Source organism: Apodemus sylvaticus, chromosome 12, assembly GCF_947179515.1.
Source record: "Apodemus sylvaticus chromosome 12, mApoSyl1.1, whole genome shotgun sequence".
NCBI classification, from domain to species: domain Eukaryota; kingdom Metazoa; phylum Chordata; class Mammalia; order Rodentia; family Muridae; genus Apodemus; species Apodemus sylvaticus.
Window position 1 is genome coordinate 37,991,418 of NC_067483.1, and position 22,405 is coordinate 38,013,822.

Here is a 22,405-nt window from a genome sequence, read left to right on the forward strand (position 1 = left end):
ATCTATTCCTATCGTCTTTATTATAAAGTTTCTGTTTCTGTAGGTATCAGTATATGACAGACACAGCTAGCTCTTTGCAAATGACCCTAGGTAATCTCCAAGAGCAATCTTCTTCCTCATCTCTTTCTCCTGTCAGCCACAAATGCTGGCCAGCCTTCCAGTAACCCAACCTGAACTGAAACTGAGCACTGCAGGATTGTCTGGAGCAAGCAGAATGCTTCACAGAAAAGCTGCCTACATCATCACTCGTCAAAGCTCTCTTGTTCTGTGTATTCTAGAGTCTGATTACAAGGGGGTGTAGGATTGTGTGTGCTCGAGCATGAGCAAGTGTGCACACATGTGCAAGAGATCTACAGAGGTCATGTCAGGACTATGGTTCCTTTCATATTTCTGGATTTTTTTTAAGAGTAAAAGCCTTATTATGATCACTCCTAGAAGCATCCTCCCTTTTGTACATATTAATGAAATGCTAGCAGTAATTGCCAGTAGGTAGGAAGATTGGGGGTAGAGAGCATGTGCAGGTCATCAATATTACTTAAAACTTGTCCATTAAATAAAAATCATCTCCTAGAGTAAAATGGCTTTTCAGGAACAAAGGCACAAAGGGAGATGGAGGTATACTGAGACTATCAAGACCCTGTGACTCACTTAAGACTATACTTCAATAACCTCTCAGCCAGGGATGCAGAAAGAAACATTATAGACTGTTCTGGGGACTATAGACAAAGTCCCATGATACTAATATAATTCAAGAAGTAGGCTGCTCTGAAATTGTACTATCCATAAGATAAGTACATCACAGGGGCAACCTGTGAGCTATATCAACGTGTCTTAGAAGTTCACCAGCATGAGATTCCTTGTTGAAAACACACACACACACACACACACACACACACACACCAGCTCATTTAATTATTTCCATTACTAGCTTCTAAGATATTTCAGATGAGAAAAACTTAAAGTTTGTTAAGTAATATATGAAGGGCCATACAAACAGTACTAACAGGACTTATGGTGGTGAGGGCTTGATGGAAGTTATTATTACCTATGAGGCATGCCTCTGAGTATAACCTAGATTAAGTTAATTTAGGTTGGGAGATTCCTTGACTGAGGATGCCACAGGCTCAGGTCTTGAACGAAATAAAATGAGGAAGCAACCCAATATCCACTGCTTTCTTCCTTCTGCCATCAGACACAATGTGAGCAGTTGCTTCCAGCTCCTGCCGCCTTGACTTCCCTCCATGATGAACTGTACCTCCAACTGTGAGCCAAAAGAACCCCATCATTCTTTAAATTGCTTTTGTCAAAATATTTGGTCACAGCCTTAGGAAAGGTAACTAAGACAGGGCTAAAGCTAACTTGACCTTTATCTGACTTGTTAAAGAAGTGAGAAGCAGATACTCCATTGACAGTATTTCTGAGTGAATGGTTTTTTTAATCTCTGGAATCTCAACTTCATCTTCCTGCTGAGGAAGATTCAGGGCCCCAAGATCAAGTTTAGGCTGGGCCACTGATTTACAAGCCATTGCATATTTTGACTAATCCACAACCAGACTGGATCCCTTCTCTATATCCTAGATCTGTTCTCCATGGCAGCTTCAAAGAAAGTCCTTCCCTTCCCTTGTGAGCACTGAAGGGAAGGGGAGAAATGCTATTCCTACCCCAATCCAGCAGAGACTACTAATAGATACCACCTGTCACTGGTCTGTGATATAGTACCCCTCCCCTACGACATGCCTAGAAGGAAGTCTCTCCCTTGTTATCATCCTCAGAACATTGAAGAAGGCAGTAAGAAAGACTCCAGCTACCCCTACCCTCGGGTCCACTCTTCCAAGACAGAATGGCTGCTCTGTGGAGAGCAGAATGTACTGCTGCTGTTGTTACAACAAACAGTGGTCCTCAATAAGGCAACTGTGCCAGCCTCTGTCCATGCACATAAGGGGAAAGAAACAATAGGGCACTGATTGTCAGTACACTTGGGCCATGTGCCCAGGCCGGAGACCCCTCCATACTCTGGATGACCATAAGGGCAGAAAGAAGAAGGGGCAATTTATAAAAGCACAAGGAATTTCTCAAAGTTCCCTGTGTGCTCAAGTGTTCATGTGCACATGTGAACACACTCAAAGGCACACTATTCACATCATGTTCTACCATATCAAATCAAGACTTTACAAGTCTCCTTTGTAGTTCACAGAGAAGTCCATGGAGATGATGGGGCCCTTAAAGCTTCTTTCTCTAGATGATACAAGAGAAGTCAAACTATACTTTCTAAAAGTGCTGCCTCTGAGCTATGAAAGTTCCCTGGAGAGCTACTGGACCAAGTTCTAAGGTCACCACGAACTAGCTACATGAAGGGAGGGAGGAGTGACAGAAGTACTCGTACTCTCCTCTGGGCACCTAAATCTTGGTTATGCTTTGACTATTCTTTACTATCTAACAAACTCACAGAAGTAAATTTCAATGTGAAGACCTAAGATTTAAATATAAGTAACATCAGAAAGAAATCAAACTGTAAGTCTTAAGAAAAACAACTTTTTTCTACCATATTTAAAAATGATACAAGAAAAAAAAATCTTCCCTTGCAAGAAGGACCAAAGGTTTTAAGCAAGTTTCATGTACTCAAGATCGACCTTTACTATTTCATTCATTGATTCAAGTCAAAATTTAACTTTGCTGGTTTGCTTTTGCACAATTTTGTAAATTAGTGAAAACACACTGAATCACTTTAAAGAAGTGAATTTTATAGTATGTGAAATCTCTCTCTCTCTCTCTCTCTCTCTCTCTCTCTCTCCACACACACACACACACACACACACACACAAATGTCTTTAATTCCACTAAATAGTGCAATGCATTCTTCTGAATTTGAGTACCATTCTCCAACTAACAGGGAAATAGGCCCACAGACACTAAAAGAAGTGAATTTTATGATATGTGAATTCTCTCTCTCTCTCTCTCTCTCTCTCTCTCTCTCTCTCTCCCCCTCTCTTTTTCTCTGTCTTTCTGTCTGTCTGTCTGTCTGTCTCTCTCTCTCTCTCTCTCTCTCTCTCTCTCTCACACACACACACACACACACACACACACACACACACACACACGCACACACTTGAATGTCTTTAACTCCACCAACTGGTATGGTGTATTCTTTTAAGGTTGAGTTCCTTTCTACTAATAGGGAAATAGCCCCAAATAGACACCATAAAGAATTTTTGGTTTCTATTTCTCTACTTTTAGGGTGAAATTAGTTCTGCATTGAATATTACTAACAGCAGATTGTGCAAGCAGTATGTCTGGGCAGCAGGATTGGCCATGACTGAACTCCACTGGCTAGAACATCATTATTCTACTATTTCCGATGGATGTCTGATTGAACTACAGCAAGTGATTTTTTAGATTCAAAATCAGGATTAGCAGACATAGCCAACAGTTCCCCTGGGCACTTTAGCCTCTTTGTCCATGCCTCGTTATAGTTGAGACACTACTAACTACACATGCCTTGGGAGTCAGAATTTATATCTTACTTAGAAAAGATGCTGATGGGTTTCAGTAAGGGTATCACTGGACAATGCTGAACCTTTAGCAAAAATAGTCAAGGCTCTGCTTCACTGACACTCATGTAGCCTTTAAATAATAGCACCTTTCAGCACACCAGTCCTCGATCCAGAGTACACCTGGTGAATTCATAAAGGTTCAGATGGGGATTGTGTTCCCTAATGCTTTAATCCTGAAATAAGAGTTCACTTCTTTGGCCTTCCAAAATTCATCTACATATTCCAGAATCTTCTCAAATTCAGTCATAAATGCCACATATTTAAGGGGAAAATGGGAGTGGAAAGGCAGGTTAGAAAAAAGAGACACATTCTTTAGAATAGTCACACAGGTGTATCCTTCCCTTCTTGGTGCACTGGCATCTTGGAGGCAGGTGCTGAGACTCCCACAGGCTCAGTTGCCAACATGAAACATAATATTAGCCCATGTTTCCCACTGGGAACCTGGCCTAATTGCCAGTCTTTTCCACAAAATCTACCTCACCTGCTTTTAGTCCTTTCATAAAAATATGATGTTACCTCAGTTACTTCCAGAATATTGATTCACGGTACCTTCCAGAGGTGTTATATAAGGATACAATTGAGGCTTTCATCAGGTTCTCTCCCCCATTACTTCTTAAGGAGACTTCTGATCCCAACAGTAATCAGTTCCTCTCCAAACTGATCCCCTGCCAAGCCATGCTCTTTACACTGCTCACTTGCCTTTCTACAAACTTATCAATTCCAGGGCTCTTGAAAATTCTTGCTGTACAGAAGTGAGATGCAAAGCCCAGAGAAGGGAAGAGTGCTGGGTCTGTGTTTATTCGGATGATGCACCGAACCTTCAAGAGACTGGAAGCCCCAGGGAGGTTAGAGGTCAGGTGTGTGTGTGTGTGTGTGTGTGTGTGTGTGTGTGTATCCATGTGGAGCCGGGGAGGGGATAGGTATGGGATGTGGAACAGTAAGAGGGTGGACAGGGGTTGGCGGGGTGAGGAATAAAATATGGAGTGCATAAAAATAATTAATAAAAAAAAGGGGGGGAAGGAGTACTTGGGAATATCATACCGTTTAGTTGGAGATTCAGAACTGGAACCTGAGTAGCTAAGCTCTCAAGCTTTTTTTCTTACAGTCAACATAAACATTTACTTATTATTATTAAACAATTACTATTTCCTAGTACTCTGAGGTTACACAGACAAACATTCTCTCTCAACGTTATCAAGATAGTGGGGAATAAACAAAAAGCTACAGAAAGTGAAATAATGCAAGTAAGTGGGGCTGTGCGCAGCGCTGTGAAAGCAGAGACAGACGCCATGTTCAATCTGTGTGCATTCTGCCAGAACCAACACTGACTGGTCTTGAGTAGTTGTTGTTTTAAAAAGCTTCGAGCTGCTTTTAGTACACTAGAAAACAGCAAGTACTCTCCCTCAAAGAATATAACTAATAGCTTGTCCCTTATTACTTCCCTCTATTGAATAAGACACAGAAATCCTCATTGGCAAAAAAATTTCCAAACAACTGCTTCTGGAATTCCTGTTTTCATCTCTGTGCCTGGTGACCTTCACATTCCTATCTATCTAGATCTCACCAACCTCCTAGAACTGACTTACCATCTCTCCTTAGTTCTCTTAACAGGTATCCACAACGTAAGCCCAAACTGAAACTCTTGACATAAGCCCTGGTCACTGTCCCTCCCGGTTCCGATCCTAATAATGGCACTTCTTTTACCTGCCAGATCAAAAACAATTTCTACTGAGACATCTCTTTCATATTCTATCAACTGAAACTGCCTTCAAATTGCATCCTGAATCCAAGCTCTTCCTAGCCTAGCCACCCATCCATTCTCTGTTGAGATGCTAAGTGTAACTCAACAGCACATTGTTCTGAATCACTGTTCCTACCTGGCTCCTCATTCTCCACCCCTGTTCTACAATGATTCTTCCCATGGCAGGCAGCTCCGCTCACCACCCTCTGATGGCTTCCCATAGAAAAAAGGCTGAAAGCTTTCTAAACGCTTACAGGGCCTGATTGTTCCTGTCTCTGGAACTCATCCTTATAGATCCCAACTACAGGGGCCTCTCTGTCCATAAGACATGCATGCTCACTTCTACCTCAGCTAAGGGAAGCTTTTACATTTGCTTCTTTAGCTTGAAGCACGCTTGCCAGCTTTTGTATGCCTCACTCCTTCATCTTAGTTATCTGCTCAGAGGTCATCTTCTCAAAGCAGTCTTCACCTGAGAGATCCCTAATCCCAATCTTAACGTTCGTTTTAATTTCGTCCACTCTAACTTCTCTATGTATGTACAACTCTAGGATTTTATTGTGCTCTCCTCTCACTAGACACAAGCCCCATAACACACAGGATCTGTCCATTCCTTGTTAAACCTTGATGTTGTAATGACCAACTTATAAAGTCTTCAAAGAGTGTGCATTTAATGAGCAAAGGCTTGCTTAGATTTTATGAGTTTTGAGACAATTTATTGTGGTTTTTTTTGCAAGACTTTTTGTCATGATTGTTTGCTAACACCCCCAAAAGTCAATAGTTATTCCTTTTAAAAAGAAAAGAGATCTGGAGAACTGGCCAACCAGGTCAGGGAACTTGAGTTCAGTTCCCAGCACCCACAGTAGGTGGCTTACAATGAATGTTCTATAACTCCATTTCCAGGAGGTCTGACACTCTATCCTGCCTTTGTAGAAACACACATATACAAAGCATATACTCTCATAGATGCAAGCACAAAAACTAAAAATTAATCTTTTAAATTTTTAAAAAAGAAACCCCACAAAAATTCAGAAGAGAGATGCATTATCTAGTCAGCTCTGTTCTATTCTGACAAATGTTTTCTCTCCATTATTTATGACAGATACAAAAGAACTCAATGTATATACCCCCAGGGCATTTTTTTTTATAATTAATGAAATCTTCTTAAGAGGAAAGTTTATGAAACAAAAGTTTCAGCTGTCCCAGGGCTGGCCAAGCAACATTTACACTATTGTAGTCAGAGCAAAATTTAGCAGGTTTTTCCTAAATCTCACAGCCCCCTGTAACAATCTCTTTCATTACTCTTATCAGAATCCAGCATGTGAGCATCCTGCAAATGTACAAGTGTGATAGTCTGTGACAGTCTTTAGAAAATAAAGGTTATCACTTTCACTATGCTTGTATTTCTAAGCAGGTAATAACCAGAATCACAAGATCACAGAGGCCAATGAGAATCTTCAAAGTGCCTTTGTCAGACACACAAGTACCATGAAGAAAACATCCTGTCCTCCTCCCTCCAACCAGCTCACAGCAATATAATGTCAGTCACAATTTTTTTTAAACAAGTGAACAAATAATTAAACTTCTAAGTATATTAATGTGTTTTGATCCAAACCAAACATATCTTTTAAAATTTTTTTTTACAAAAGATTTGAATCTTTTCTCACAAACTTTATTTCAAGAGTTAAATAGTGTATATCACTTGCTAGATAGGTTTACATATAACAAGAGTTATTCAATTTTAAAGTATATTAAAATATATATCTTATAATACTTTAAAAGAAAAATTTGCCTAAATTCATATCTTTGTTGTTTATAAAAATGATAATATTATTTAAATTCCTGAGGGATACCATGGAATTATATTATTTTGAGAAGAGTTTATAAATTTTTAAATTTTGGGAAATGCCAATATAGTATAAGTCTTTCTTATTTTAAGCAACTTCCTGGGCCTGCCTTTTAAAGGAATGTCCTCTAGAGAAGGCAGACTGTAAGAAGAAACTGCAACATGATAAGCTCATTATTAGAAAAAGAAGCAAGCCTACTTGGTCCAAGACTCAGGAAGTGGCTTCCAGAGGCCAGACTTCAAGGATTGGGGTTACCAAGAAAAGGAGAAAAGGAGAAAAGGAAAGGTTCCCTAAGCCAAAAGGAAGAGTGTATTTCAATGGTCCAGAGGAAAATGGACAGAAAGACACATTGGAGGAACAGAAGAAAGTCGGACTAACTAGCACATCCAACTAAGCAAGAGGGTGGACGAAGACAGACTGATAGAAGCAAGAGGTTGTGGTGCTGGACAATACCAGATACTGAAAAAGCACAGAACTGCTCCTAAGAGCAATGGGAAACCATTATAGATTGCATATAGAAGTTATACAGCAAATTGCTTTCAAAGATGGTAAGCACACTCTCTGGAGAACCCAAACACAAGAAAGCATGAACCATTTCGGTTTTGGAAAGGTCAGAGGTGCAGTCTTCTTCTAATGACTCCTTCAACCTGCATCATTCATATAAACTAAAATCCCTCCAAAGCACAAACAGCACAGTGAACCAAAGGTTAGTGAGAAATGACCACGAGCTATGATCTTGCAAATAGATCAGTCCAGTGAGTTAGGTATTACAGCAACAGCAAGAAAACTGCATGAGTCAGGCCAGTTAGGCCGAAGTTTCTTTTTCCCCATCTGAGAATCTGTGGTTAAGTGTTTCTGCCCTGCCTACCCACTATACACCAAAAGTTATGTCTCAACCACATGCCTCAACAACAGAAGTAGAAACGACTTTAACTTCGGCCTGAGAAAATGTTTTGCCTGGTTGTTTTACACCTCATGGGGAGGGGAAGAGACATCCTCAAGTTCAAATCCATAGATGGGCATATTTAGAATGTACTTGAGGCTGGAACATAATTTAGATCCAAGTCAGCTAAGAGAAAAAAACACTGAACTAAATAAAATTAAAGCCAAATCCCAAACATTAAAGCTTAAGTCTAGATTCAGTCAACTGACACAGTCATAAGCCAGGCTTAGGTTAATGGAGCTGACAGAAGTCAATCAACTTCACACTGGAAGGCCTTGAGTTAAAGTCCCTGAATAGAGTATGTGACTTTTGTTGATATTACTACTGCAGAATTAGTCATGATTTCACGGCTTAAAAGTTACTGCTGATATTAAAGATCAAGAAAATAAAAGCAGAATACTATGAATTCTATCAGAAAAAAAAAACACTCAAGCTCCTTGTATATCCTTGTATTTTTAAAGGGCATTATAAGAAAAATAATTTAAATGGTCTTATGTATCTCTAGACTGAGCAAGGATTATGTCAAAACTGATTTTATTTGGGGGGGTTGGTTTTCACATTTTTATTGGAGGGCAACATAGAAGGGGACTCTTCCATCATCAGAGCATTCACAGGTTCTTTAGCCATTGCAGGCTTGGGCCCAAAGGCTCCTGTGGGTGACTGAGCACCTCAGGCATGTTCCCATTATCTCTCACGGACACTGGGTAGTTGTAGGGTATGGCCTGGTTGATCATGCTAGCATACCCTGTGTTGGGGCTAACCATGGGGATAATTATAGCGAGGCCCAAGACAGAGGATACACCAGCACTGGCTCCTTCGCCCAGGCATTATTGAAGAAAGTGGAGATTTTCCCAATCATCTTGGTCTTGACAGTGACAAGGGTCCCAAACTGATTTTAATATTTAACAAAACAACAGAATAAATTTGAGTAAAAGACACAAACCAGTTAGCACCATGACTGGACTAGACAGACTGAGTGCCTAAGAAACTTCATTTTCTTTTTCAGCAAAGTAGACTTCCCCAAATTGTATAACGAAAATCCCTATTCTGAGCCTTAAGATTTATTTGTTTTATTTTAGGTATATGTGTCACATATGCGTGTCACAGCATGCACTCTTAACCAATGAGCCATCATCTCCTTGGCCCTAGTTCTTTATTATTTATTGGCACATTTTTTTCAGAGAAAAGTACCTTACAAAATAATTCCTCTACTTTATGATCCCACTCTGTAGCATCTTGACCAATTCTATTATGACACTCAACACACTGGAAGGTAACTGGCAACTGACATTTGTTTCCCAGCTAGGCTAGGAGCACCTCAAGTCTAACACCGTGTCTTATTTTCACATCCCCAGGAACATACCACAAAACTGGTATAAATGTTGAACTGAAATTAATGAAAATAAGTCATGCCTTCCCTATCTTCAACAGTGACTCTTTGGAAGATTCCAACAAAGCTTCAGAGTCAACCACGTGTAGGTGCTAGGTTAGCAAAGACACACAATAAAGATTTCTGTGTATCTGGCTCTTTCTCCACTCTTCTTTTCCTTGCTTCTCCACCTCCAGCAGGGAGTTCCCACTGGAAATTGTGCAACTCTTTGTGCAAAGAGAAGCAACAAGTTTAGTTCCTGCTGATCTGGACAGCATGATGTTCTGACACCAGATCTTCCAATATCTTAATTCCTTTTCTCATTGCTCGAACCAAACATCTGACAAGAAGCAAGTTAATAGAAGAAAGGATGAAGCTGCATAAGGCAGCTCAGGAAACAAGGAAGAAGGATTGCTTAGCACAATTTGTCTTTGTTCTTTAGTCCAGGACTACAACCCATAGAACAGTGCTATTCATAGTGAACAGGTCTTCCTACCTCATTAACCCAATCTGGACAATTCCTCACAGGCATGCCTGGAGGCTAACAATTTGGACAGCCCTCATAAGTATTTGTAGAAGATTGTCTCCAAGGTAACTGTAAAGACAGTCAAGTTGGTAATATTAATCATCATGTGCACTTTCACAGAAAAGTAGTAAACCCATTCCTGCTTTTTTTTTTAAATAAAAATATCATTTGAAGACCTACTGACTCTTATTTTACCAAAACATTACCTTCTGTGATAGTTACTTTTGATTTTCCCAACTTCCTTAGAAACAACTAGGCACTGTGCATCACATCTTTTTGGGTGTATCTTTATGAGGGTGCTTCCAGAGAGGATTAATTGAGGGGACAGATGCAGCCTGAGTATGGGTAGCCCCATCTCATGAGTTGGGCCCCAGATTGAAAACAAAGGGCAGGAGGAGGAAGTCAGCTGAATGTCAGTCAATGGCAAGAGGTGAGGGGTCTTAATCTCACGCTCCCGTTGTCATGAAGCTTCCTGCCACCATGATAAACTGTATCCCTTGAAACCATGAGCCAGAGTAAATTCTTCTGCTTTGATAGCAGACAGAAAAATAAGTAATATTCCTTGTAAGACATTCATTTCTATCTTCCTTAGTTTTAATAATAAGCAAGTGTAACTTTCTGACGGGCTAAGGCAATGTTTTCAACTCTTTTTGGTCAACTCCCACAATGAGAAGTACATGTTACACCCTGAACAAGTATGTACATATGCAAAACAAAGCACATACATACGTGATCTGTACAATCATTCTTAAATTTTTTGGTACAGTTATACTTATTTTCTATATACAATTTTCTCTTATTCTTTCTGTGCTTAAAATTTTTTCATGTAATATTTTTGTTTTTTGTTTTTGTTTTTGATTTTTCGAGACAGGGTTTCTCTGTGTAGCCCTGGCTATCCTGGAATTCACTGTGTAGACCAGGCTGGCCTCGAACTCAGAAATCCGTCTGCCTCTGCCTCCCAAGTGCTGGGATTACAGGCATGCACCACCACCGCCCAGCTTCAAGTAAGTTTTTAAAGAAACTGTCTTCATAACCTGCCCTGCAAAGGGATCACAATCTACAGGTGGAAAAGCTCTAGTCAAATAAGTAATATACAGGGGGCTGGAGAGATGGCTCAGTGATTAAGAGCACTGACTGCTCTTCCAAAGGTCCTGAGTTCAAATCCCAGCAACCTCATGGGGGCTCACAACCATCGGCAATGAGACCTGATGCCTTCTTCTGGAGTGTCTGGAGACAGCTACAGTGTACTTACATATAATAAATAATAAATCTTAAAAAAAATAAGCATATACAGTGCTGTAAGCAGTATTTCAGAAACACTTTGGAAACTTTTAAGTGGTAGCATACAACTCTTAAAAACAAAACAAATAGTTGCATATGTGGCTTACAAGAGTAGTTCTAGCACTAAAGAAGTTGAGGCAGGAGATTTGCCATAAGTTCTTGGCTGGCCTGGTCTACATAGTGAGTTCTAGGACAGCCAGGACTACTTATCAAAACAAAACAAAAACACTATCTCAAAACAAAACAAAACACTAACTCTAAACCAATAAAAAATTAGATCCAAGATAAAATTTCTACCTGAAAACAACAATAACAATTCTTTAATCCTCACTGAGAAAACCAAAGAACTACTAGACTTGGTAAAAAGGTGAGGATTAACTAGACCAGATGTAACCAATGTTCAACCACGCCAGAAAGAGCTGCTGCTCCCAATACAATCAAACAGATCCTCCGTTCCTGATTGTGAACTGTGACAGTGGTAAAAGAAAAGATGGACACAGCCTGTCCATTTCTTCTTGTGTGAGTTTCTCCATGCTTTTCACCTCTGCTGATTTGATAAGTTGATGTTAGGAAGTTCATTTCTAGATCTAGAAGTATCAAGCAGGTCATACAAAAAAAAAAAAAAAAAAAAACCATTTCAGGATGTTCTCTGAGATAAGAGGGTCAACAGTGGTAAACACCTTCAAAAATTGACTAAAGTAATGCCAAATATGCCAAAACCATAAATATTTGGAGCCTTGAAGTAGAACAATGGGAGACATTGAGTTTAAAGCATGCTGTGTAATTTTCTTGTTGCATGTGCCAGGGAGGAAGGTGGGAAGAATCCTACCAATTTATAGCAGAGGATCCAGGTTAAAGCTCTGGCATAAGTTCCTCTGTATTCTCCCTATGGCCATCCAGTCCCTCCAGTTTCTTAGGAGAGTCCTTACTGAGTTGAGAAGATGGTAGAGTTGGAAAGCTGTAAAACCTGGTAGCCAGTGTTCCAATATGGCATACCATGTTCAGTTATTTCTTTCTCTGTCCTCTACAACAAACACTTATGCCTACCTCACCCCTTGGTGTTAAGTTATAGTACTGCTCCCTCATTGCCTCTAAATCATTCTGCTTCAGCTACAGTTGATTTCTTGTTAAGTCTTTAAACACATCAAGTACACTTGAGCTTCAGGGATCTGCTACACGATGTTTGCCCTCTGCCTGGAATGTTCTTCCCACAAGTGTTAAATTCTCACTTCCTTCAAATCTCTGCACTAATGTGACCTATGCTACAAAACTCACCTAAACATTGTCTATCCTGAAAATCTGACCTCACTCTCCGACACTGACATCCAACTTATTACACTTAAAAAGTGGGCTGTGGAGCCCTGTGGTAGTAGCACAGGCCTTTAATCCCAGAGGCAGGTGAATCTCTGAGTTTGAGGCCAGCCTGGGCTATAGAGCCAGGGCTACAAAGAGAAACACTGTGTCAACACCCCACCACCATCACCATCACCATCACCACCTCTCCCTCTCCCTCTCTCTCTCCCTCTCCCTCTCTATTTCCTTAATGCTATATAATTGTAGTGTAATCAGGTAGGATTTGTCTCCTTCCTCAAACTCTGTTGGAATGCTAACTCAGAAATATTCATCTTAATAACCAAGCTAAAGACCCTAGAATGGTGTGACACATGATAGAGGATGTTTAGTTAACAGAAGAATAAATACATGGTGTAGGGTGTAATTATCTCTTTTCCTGCTTGCTTATGGCTATAAAAAGAAACAGAGCCTTCAACACAGAAGCCGATAAATGACTGAAATGTGCATGTTCATCGCTAAAATCTAATGACTAACCTATCAAGATAAATGAATGGTATCAGACTCTTCTCTATTTCTAAGGAGGAGTGACTATAGAGTGAGGTTAGCAGATATTATAAAGTAGGCAGAACGATCTATACAAAGCAACAGAGATCTATACAAGATCTTACAGACTTAAAAAAAGTTCACAGTGCATCTCCGAATTATTTATTTACCTGTTGTGTCCAACTCTGGGAGTTTTATATAATGCATTTTGATCATATTCAGCACACTCCTCTCAGATCAACCAATTTAGTGTCCCTCCCTGTTTTTTGTAACTTGTCAAAAACAGTTTATTCTGTTCATACACTTTGAAGAGTGTGTGTGTGTGTGTGTGTGTGTGTGGGTGTGTGTCTTTTACTGGAGGGTGGTCTACCTACCAGGGGTTGCATCCTTAAAGAAAAATGGTTCTTCCTTTTCCAGCAGCTATCAATTGCCAGCTCCCTTAACTAGGGATGAAACTTCATGCCCACGTCCCCCTCTCCAAGCTGGAATATCATTGTCTGGCTTAAACCTTCAGAGGTCTTTTACATGCTATCTCAACTGCTGTGAATTTATACATGCAACTGTCCTGCTGTATCCAGAAAACAGTGTCTTATAGTCATCCACTACCTATGGCCCCAATAATGGTGCCAGATATGTATGTCACTTGACCAGGTGGCCTTAGATTCAATCATGTATGGTTAATTCCCATAACACTCAAGCCAACAAAGGATCTATCTTGCCAGGCCAGTCTTGGTTGTAGTTTCCTGTGCTCACCACTGGCCATCCCTTGCTTCTCCAGCAGCAAACACTGTACCTTCTAGCACTATGAAAGTTAGACAGTAAGGGTGAAACTTCCTAGTCAATATCAGCTTGATTTCTCCATGAGGAACAGATATTTTATGAAGATATTTTGCCCTATACCATCTAGAATGATGAAAATACACTTACTTAAAACAGACATCTTTATAGAACAGCATGACTTTAAAACATAGAGAAAACCAATTCCTCCTCACTCTGCCAAGATTTGAAACATGAAATTTATTCAAGAGCCAGAATGAAAGGCACCAAGATTCTAAGTCTGTCTACTGGTTCACAAATGAAGTTTGGATTGCCAATCATAAAACTTTCACAGAACTGAGCAGCAAAAACCCAGCTATGCTGTGCTCCAAATCAGAATCATAGGCTCTCTTCTCTGGGGGAAGGCAGGCCCTAGAAAGAAAAAGTTCAGAAGAAAAAAAAACAAAACAAACAAACAAACAAACAAACAAACAAAAAAAACAACTCTTAATTTCTAAAAGGTGCTAGTGCCCTGGAGAAAGGGTAACTTAATCTCTTAACCACCAAGTGCAGTCTCCAGCCTAAGGAAAAAATTCAGGCCTCTAGGGGGCAATTTAAGAAAGATGAAGCCATAAAATAATTAATGAGGAAATGAGTTAATCTGTAGCTGTTTATAATCCATATGTCCAAGAACAGCATCGTTACAAACAGCAATCACCTACTAGTCACTCAACCTAGCAATTTCTGCACTCCACCTTCCTACTGTCCCCCATCCCAACCCATATTTTATAATAAAAGGAAGTGGAAAGAAGCCAGAGGGTTAAATTTCTCACATCTAAATCCCTCCAGCAAGTTGAATTTCCTGAAGCTACTCTCCTAGGAGGGGGCATATTGTGACCAAGGTTTCCTGCAGCACCTCCTGCCATCTGCAAAATTAAATTAAATGGCCCTTCTCTTTTGAAATTCTGCCATCAATGTACCAAAGGGAACATCTGAGTATACCAGTCAGCTTTTCCTTTTTACCAATATACACAAATCATTAGAAGATTAAGTCTCTGAATGGCTAATGTGCACTTTCATAAAGAAGGAGAAGTTAAATGCTCAGTCTGACACCCACAAAGGGGGCTAGGATTGCACTTGCTGCTGCCCTTGGAAGATGATTAAAAGCAGGGCAGACAGGAAGCTAATGGCTTTTTTGCTGCACTTTTATGGGGGTAGGGGTGTCAGGAATGGACATGGGAAATCAAGTGCCAAGTGCTAAAGGGCAGATGGTGGGGGAAGGAGGGGGCATGATTATATGCCTAGGAGGCACAGGGACACCCCCACCCCCACCCCTAAAAATAAAAGTACTTCATACTCACAGGCAGTTCTAAGGATGTTGCAACGCCTGAACTCACTATGCTACTATGGTTTTTTTCTAAGGCAAACTGAAATTTAAGCCAATGTAGAGGTGGGAGTTGGGTGAAAATATAGATCAGGGTATAGGACCTGCATAGTATGTGAAGATCTGAGTTTAATTCTCAGGCCCCCCAACACCCCAAAGCAAAGAGACAGTCTGTAACTTTGGTATTTGTCACATTAGCAAAATTTCCATTTTCTGCACCTAAAGCCTAGACACCTCCCCACCCCTAAATCTGCAGTCTTCTTTAGCCATTTCTCCCACCTTCTTCTAAGTGAACAAATTAATTCAATAGTTATTTCTATACTCACCTGGTCCTGCTTTAAATATGACTAAATTTGGAGCAGCAGAAGCAAATGGGAAAAGAAAATTTAGGAAATGACAATTTTCAGAATAGCAGCATATAATTTGAAAAGTAGCTAAGATGGGAACAGACTTTATATGAATATAAAATTACACACAAATCATATTTTATTCAAGTCACTTCAATGCAACAAATCTTTATTAAGTATTTACTACTGTGCCCATAAGTAAAGCTCAAACACAAGGGGCCAGAAACCCATCCATTCTAAACCTGAGGTGGGCTTCCTATTCATACATCTGGAAGAGACTTGTTGGAAAAGCCAGTGTTGGCTCCAGGTTAGAGCTATAATGGGAGCCCATACCTACCCCACCATTACTCTGAACAACGTTTCAGACCCATTTGCCATCCCTCAGCCACTGAATGGACAAAAAGAAGATTTAGAAGCCAAGGCAAAGGCAAAGAGAGGAACCAGATGGCTGCCTACAAAGCTAAGAAATATATGCCTCTTAATGAGACATCTGGCAGGAAGAGTGAAAAAAAATCCTTACATCAAATTCTTTGAGAAATTATAATTCACAATGGATGTTATTCACTACAATTTTTAAAAACCACTATCGCTAATAAATCTCTTCTTTTTTTTTTCTTATCACCTCCTGAAAAGCATAGACATTTCAGGGGAAGAGTTAGGAATAAAAGCCCTTCTTACAGAGGGTGTGTTGGTTCACGCCTTTAATCCAGCATTCCAGAAGCAGGAGAGTCAGATCTCTATGAGTTTCAAGCAAGCCTGGGCTACACAGCAAAGCCCTGTCTCAAAGAAGGAGGAAAAAGAAAGGGAGGAGGAAGAAGAGGAGGAGGTAGGAGGGAAGGAAGAAAAGCAGTTTGTGACAAAAACATCAGGACGCAACCAACAACTGTGTAAAGGGGCAGACCAGGAAAAAGAACCCTAAAAACCGGGAAAAGGGAACTCTTAGACATTCGGCCCCCAGACATATACAACCCCAGGTGCTTTACAGAAACACATTTCAGACATTAAAGAGAAAAAGAGCAAGAGCATGACGAGGGGGAGGGGAGAGGGGAGAGGAGGGGAGAGGAGGGGAGAGGAGGGGAGAGGAGGGGAGAGGAGGGGAGAGGGGAGAGGAGGGGAGAGGAGGGGAGAGAAAGGGAGAGGGGAGAGGAAGGGAGAGGGGAGTGGAGGGGAGAGGGAAGAGAGGAGAGGAGGGGAGAGGAGGGGAGAGGAGGGGAGAGGGGCGCAAAGGAGGGGAGAGGAGGGGAGAAGAGGGGAGAGGGGAGGAGAGGAGGGGAGAGGAGGGGAGAGGAGGAGATAGGGGAGAGGAGGGGAGAGGGGAAAGGAGGGGAGAGGAGGAGAGAGGGGAGAGGAGGAGATAGGGGAGAGGAGGGGAGAGGGGAAAGGAGGGGAGAGGAGAGAGGGGAGAGGGAAGAGGGGAGGAGAGAAGAGAGGGGAGAGGGAAGAGGGGAGGAGAGGAGAGAGGGAGAGGGAAGAGGGGAGGAGAGGAGAGGGATCCTAGCTAGGCATGGTGACACACACCTGTAAATTAAAGTCCTCAAGAGGGAGGAGTTTGGAGCCAACCTGGTCAGTGCGCCCAGTTCCAGCCAGTGAGGACCAGAGTAAGATCTAATCAAGAAAGCAGGAGGGAGGGACAGAGAAACAGAGAAGATACCAACCAGAACGGCTCACAGATTCTCAACTCTCAACCCAGCGAAACGTACAGAAAGGTTTTTATGAAAAACGAAAATCTCCCCCCAAAACCTTAAGTTAATCTCTTTTACATTCCCATAAAGGAGATACAGAGTCAGGAACTGAAGTGACATCAGACCTTGATGCCCTAGTTAGTATCTGTCTGTCCAACTTCAGTATCTACCAGGAATTAGCCAATAGCCTAAGTCTAAACTCCTCAAGAAGAAATATTCTCTTTGGATTCCAACACTAAAGACCCAATAATTCAGTCAACATTTCACAACAAGGATGCCTCTAAGTAGGAAACACCAACAACAAAAACCAGGACACAAAAGTGAGCCACAGTGACAGAGCCTGAATTCTGGTAGAAAATAAAAATGCTCAGCTATCCAGTAAGGCTGCCAGAAGGAGAAGAGTACTACGTTGATCACCAGCACACATCCTTCACCCTGTTCCTTCCTCCCAAGAACCTAAAGTTTCCCAGGGAGATGTCAGGACACTCCTCAGGCGGCTTCGTCTCAGTGTCTTTGCAAGGGTGAGGTTCCTGGGCCTCTATCATCTGCTAACCCATAGCAACAATAAGATGTGAAAAGTGAACAAAGAGGGAGAAAAAAATAATAGCTGAGGAAAAGGGTGGCATTCTCTTTTTTAATGAGTATTTTCTTCATTTTGTTTGGACAATTTTCCAAATTGTCTATGACAATCATGTTGCTTGTTTCACTAGAGAAAGCAATAAAATGTTATTTTAACACATAAACTCACAACAGCTGTAGGTGCCCACACAGCCACGCCAGTCAACATTCTAGCATGGAGTGGGAAGGGGTTGGTGAGTTTCCATGCCTGAAGAGCTATGGACAGTGCCGGCTTCTGGAAGGTGGGGGGGGAGGAGTCAGGTTTCTTTAGGGTGTCGCTGGTGGCAAACAAGCTGTAGTGCTTGGCCTCACACCCTGAAGTGTGTACATGGACAGTGCAAACTGCACATAATGGATTGTTTTGTTTAAAGGATGATGGGAAGCTAGGAGGTGTAAGGAGGTAGAGGTAGATCTGGGAGGAGATAAGGGAGGAACTGGGAGTAAATGATCAAAATACCTTGTATGGAGCTCTCAAGTAATTAATAAAAAAATATTCTTTAATGTTACTTTAAAATCAGCAGGAATAAGGCCAGTGATATGGCTAAGTGGGTAAAGGCACCTGATAACCCAAATTACATCCCTGTTAAGAACCAATTCCTTAAAAGTTGTCCTTTGATCTACACACTCCCCCGACAACACACAATAAATGTTAAGCAAGATCAGCAGAAATGCTACCCAGAATGCTTTTAGACAATGTTTTAGGGAAGGAAGAAAAGGCAAAGTCCCATTTAAATTTTTTAAGAAAGAAAAACAAACAAACAAACAGGAAATAAAAAGTGAAGAAAATCTTGGGGACTGTCAGTGTGCACACACTGAGGCTAAAGAAACAAATCATGATAGAAGGCATCTGGCAGTTAGGTGCACTCACTGCACAACAAAGTACTCCAAATAAATAGAGTCCTTTCTGAATGTCTACTCGGGAGAAAGATTTCTATCTGGGTGATTTTTATCCTTGGCTGGGTCAGATCTATAAAGCCTGGAAAGACCATGCTAAAAGCCAAAGCTTACTGTGTCTCAGTAGCTTGTCTCCTGTTTCACTAAGGGCTCTTGGCCACCACCAAGCAGAGAGGGCAGACCACTGCTTTCACATGAAAAGATCTCAGCTCATCTCTTTAGAGTTTCTGAAAGACTGAAGTCTTAATGATTCTTTCCATGAGTCTCAGGAGATGGGTTTCTAATGTGAATTCAGTGTTACACAGCCCGGACTTGGAGCAAACAACACTGCAGAAAGGCGAGAGACAGACGCCAATTTCTAGAAGAAGCCCCTGTTCCTTCCAGCTTGGAAAAATATCTGTTGGCAGAGAATAATGCACTAGGATGGTTTTTGTTAGAGTTCGAGGGCGGGGCTGCAACACACCACAGAGAACTGACCAATCAGTCTTCCATGGCTTTAAGAAAGAAAAGGGAAACAAAATCCTAAGTTTTTTCCCTGTTACCCTGTCTGAACACCATACTCCTCCCATCAACTCGCAATCTATACCCTTAGTCGGTCACTGATACAGGTACGTACTACATAACTGATGGAAAATCAGGTTATACAAGAAGTTCACTGATATTTTTCTTCTACATAAATAAAGCCCACAGATGCCCATATTAAGAACCCAGTAGGACAACAGTAGGGTTCCCCTGAAGAGAAGTTAGATTTAACTTCTCTTTAAACTCAAACAGTATTACCATAGCATAAACCCCTGATATGTTTACAAATCTACAAGTACTTTGGGCTTGTCACAATATCTGAAAAGGTGGCACTAGCATTTAATATAAAAGGAAAAAAATGTAACATCCTTTAATATGTAGATGCTCTCACACACCCAGCATGCCAACAGCATCTACACTAAGAATCCCTATGGGAGCCAAACACCATAGCTTATACCTATAATCCTAGCACTTAGGAGGTAGAGACAAAAGGATTGCCAAAAGTTCAAGGTCAATCTGAGCTATGCCATGAGTTCTCTATCACTATGGACTGTCGTAAAAACTATGCTTTTCTTAGCTTTGTCTTATATTTTCCTTAAAAATGCATAGCATTCGTTCACTGGGGGAAATACTTTGGAAATAATGCAAAACAGTAAACACTAAAAAGGATGTGTCTGTCCTTCTATCCCTACTCTGTCCCAAAGATTTGTATCCTGAAGACAACTGTTAGTATTTTCTTATGTCTTAGAAATATCATATGTATCTAGAATAGAAATATACAAGCAACTGTATCTCTTCCCCTCTGTGGTACGTGTGTGAGTGTGAGTGTTTGTGTGTGTGTGTTTAATTGTACAGTATATCTTGGAGAGTTTTCCAAATAGTACATTATGAATCTTCTTCTTTCTACTGGCTACATAAGCATTCAAATGGCTGTGTTTTTATTTTTGCAACTATTCCCATTTTGATGGTTACTGCAATTTTTATTGTCTATTCTCAATGCTGTAATGAATGTAAATATAAGTGCATTACAGAATAAAGTCCTGAAAGGGAGTTTATAGATCTGTGTATGTATTTTGAATTTTACTTATTTATTTTGATGTGCACATGGTATGTGTATACATGTTCATTTCACATGTGAGTATTGGTACAAAAGAATGTGGGTAGGTGTGTGGAGGTCAGAATGTTGGAGCAATTTTCTAAATGCTTCTCAAGCCCAAAGCTATTAATAATATGCGTTCAAAACAAACACCATTACACTTACAATTTGAACTTTTACATATTTACTTCTTGTAGAGGTGGAATGCTGAGAGATCCCATATATTTGGCTAAACGAAATATGAAATGTCCTTCTGTTTTTCTACCCTTCCTCATATTCCCACGACCAACATTCATCCCCCAAAAAGGGATGAATTTGCCTACATTATATCAAATAGTTCAGTTTTTACTTCCACCATGGAAAAAATATTAAATTCAGCTGAATTATGCATGAGACCCTATGTGACATGATCATACACTTTCAGAACTTTCATTCTCACAACTTATTTTAGTGTTTCTGAATAGGTCTAACAAGAGATTTGCTATACATATCCTTAAACTGTTGGCGTGTGTCCTAGCATGGAAATTTGTAATGTATCAAGACACCCATATATTTGCAAGAATGCATATATGTGCTGGGAGTTCTTACTCTTACACATTTTCTCCTACTCTCTTGGAGTTTCATCCACACCAAATTTTCAGAGCATGTGTCTCCATGAGATGATCAGAATATTCAGGACAGAAAAAAAATGTCTTCTTTACAATGTATAAGTTCTCCATCTTCCTCTAGGGATGACCATAAGACTGCCTGAACCAATAAGGAAAAAACACTGCTACACACAACTCTCTGATTCCCTTTCACTGAAGCTGCAGAAGAATTCTGAAAGTGAATAGACAATTGTGTATACAGTTCATGCTTTCCTACTGCCTGAAGTTTGTGAACAAGGTGCTTCATTCTTATAGCACTAAAGTTCTCCTTCCCTCATTACAATTCCCAGTCACCACTTTTCTCACTTTGTTCCATCAAGGCAGAATAAGTACTGCCTGCTCTTATAACAGGAGACATCTTATAGTCGTGAAAGATTAGTCAACAACTAGAAATGTGATGTCCTTCAACAAGCAAACCTAAGCCCCAGGGCTATGCTTTTTCCAGAATAAATGAAAACAATCAACACTTTTATCAGTCTACTTCCAAAATCATATTAGACAAAGTACATGGATTATATATCCATTTCCATTCCAATTATCCCAGTATAAGAGCTTGATTAACATGACTGACTAAACTGGATCAGCTCTGCTAAGCCAGCTGAAGGCTTAGTTAAGCCCAATGATACTTAACAGTGTCACTGGGGAAGATGGGCATCCTTAGGGAGGGGCTTAAGCACAGATAAACAAAGCTAGGAGTTCATCTCCAGTTAAATCCACTGAGATACTAATGAGTTTTTTAAGGCCAAAAAGCAAACTAATAGTCCTGAATGTCACTTATTTTGGAGTACACTAGCTACTTTCTTTTGGTACAATGGTATCAAGTAACACAGAAAGTCTCTCTAATTTTCAATTTTATCTCCTTTCTGTGGCATAAAAAGCTACTCTAGAAACACTCAAAAGTATTAACACGTAGAAAAATATTAAAACGATAACAAAGATCTTGAAGGATCCCATTTTCTTCCTCTTTGATTTTTCTTAGATTTACCTATGAAAATAACTTTCAAATTATTTTCTTTCATAGCTCTTTTATGAATTAGTATTTTTGTTTATTTATTCTTCTGTTTGTTTGTTTATTGTTGTTTTGAGACAGTTCTTTGTGTAGCCCTGGATGTCCTGGAACTATCTCTGTTGATCAGGCTAGCCTGGAATTCATAGAGACCAGCCTGCCTCAGCAGTGCTGGGATTAAGGTATGAGCCATTATCCCCAGCTTATTTTTTGTTTTATTATCTGTTAACTATCTTCCTTTTTAAAATGTAAGGTCCATGAAGGTGAAGATCCCATTTGTCTCATTCATGGTAACATTCACCAACTTAACTGTGAAGGTTAGAGCTTTTAACTTCACACAGGCCCCAGTCATCTGGAAGAGG

At 40.4% G+C, this 22,405-nt stretch overlaps 1 protein-coding gene and 1 pseudogene across 5 annotated transcripts in view; both read right to left on the minus strand.

Moving 5' to 3' along the window:
* Srgap2 (SLIT-ROBO Rho GTPase activating protein 2) overlaps nucleotides 1–22,405 on the minus strand; it is a 248,152-nt gene that overhangs the window by 158,182 nt on the left and 67,565 nt on the right. The window lies entirely within an intron of this gene.
* LOC127697808 (NADH dehydrogenase [ubiquinone] 1 alpha subcomplex subunit 3-like) lies at nucleotides 8,688–8,938 on the minus strand (annotated as a pseudogene).